Raw genomic sequence first — 1,674 nt, forward strand, 5'->3', positions numbered from 1 at the left:
GGGAAGGTTTTGACCCATTCAGAGAACATATTTATAAACACCAGGAGGTATTTATAGCCATTTGCTGGGGGTTTTATTTCGGTGAAATTTACTTTCTAGTGCTCCCCAGGGCCAGTCCCTCTGAGTCTTACTTCTACCTGGCTAGACCTGTTCCCTCCCGGATTTACTCGGCACATACATCACACCGAGTAGTAATTTTCTTGATAAGTAAGTGGGGAATGTAGTACCTATTTGGCTTTTAGCAGCTCTGTTAGTTTGGCCTGTTCTAAGTGAGTGGCCTGATGTGTGTTCTTAACTAGGGCCCATTTTAGAGCTTCAGGGACCACAATCCTTGTGTCTGGTAGAATCCACCATCCTGTGGAATTTTGTGTGCCACCTTGTTCTTTAGCAAAGTTTTTTTTTTATTAGGTGAGTACACAGGGGTCTGGGGCAGGGTTGGGGCCGGCAGAGTTTTTAGCATAAAGGGCTGTTGAATTTTGTCAAAGGCCTTCTCTGCATCAATTGAGATAATCATGTGGTTTTTGTCTTTGGTTCTGTTTATGTGGTGAATTACGTTTATAGACTTGCGTATGTTGAACCAGCCTTGCATCCCCGGGATGAAGCCTACTTGATCATGGTGGGTAAGCTTTTTGATGTGCTGTTGCAACCGACTTGCCAGTATTGTATTGAAGATTTTTGCATCTATGTTCATCGTGGTTATTGGCCTGAAGTTTTCTTTACTTGTTGAGTCTCTGCCGGGCTTTGGTATCAGGATGATGATTGTCTCATAAAATGAGATGGCGGACTACCTCCGTAGTGGTGGAGTGCCTCAGTAATGGCGGACGCTGATCCCCCACAGAGCTGGACTGTCCCAGGTTCAGCTGTGCTTGCTGTGAAACTCTCAACCCAGAGCGTTTTCAATTACTGTTTGTGTGTGTGTGTGTGTGTGTGTGTGTGTGGTGGTGGGGGAATGGGACCAGCCGAGCCTGATCACCTGGCTCTCTGACTCAGTCTTTTTTTTTTTTAGTTGAATGGTCGACTCTCTCCCAGGTGTTCCAGTCACCTGTTGAAAAGGTGCCGGGATCTGTGTGATTTCCCCTGCAGTGACTCACTACGCCGGCTGAAACAGTGGCGCTGAGATTCCTGGTGGTTTTGTTGCCCAGGAATCTCCTGGCCTGGCTCCCTGTTCAGTCCCCTTTTAAATGAATAGACGATCTGCCTTCCCAGGGCTCCAACTGCCAGCTTAGAGGACGCCCGGACGAGTGCATTTTGTACGGAGAACCACCGCGCTGTGGTGCTGGCGAGCAGCCGGGCGGGCCAAAACAGCAGTGCGGACCAAAACAGCTGCACTGGTGACCCGTGGGGCTCCTCCACCTGGGAATCTCCTGGTCTGTGGGCAGTAAAAATCTGTCTGGAAATGCGGCGTCCACTCACCCTCTGCACTTTCACTGGGAGCTGCAATCCTGAGCTGTTCCTAGTCAGCCGTCTTCTTGTGCCTGGTTTTAAGATGGGGAGCGATGGCGTATTCCAGGGGGACTTATAGGTAGTAAGGATCGCTCCTTTTAGGAGTTTGGATATATGTGGAGCAATTCCCTGTCTGGCTTTCTGGCTCATGGGATGTTGTCATACCTGGACTGGAGTTGCCATTGCCAATAGCTGGACCACGATTGGGGTATGGTGACTTGCTAAGCCTGG

Source organism: Cebus imitator, unplaced genomic scaffold, assembly GCF_001604975.1.
Source record: "Cebus imitator isolate Cc_AM_T3 unplaced genomic scaffold, Cebus_imitator-1.0 Scaffold5, whole genome shotgun sequence".
Taxonomy (NCBI): Eukaryota; Metazoa; Chordata; class Mammalia; order Primates; family Cebidae; genus Cebus; species Cebus imitator.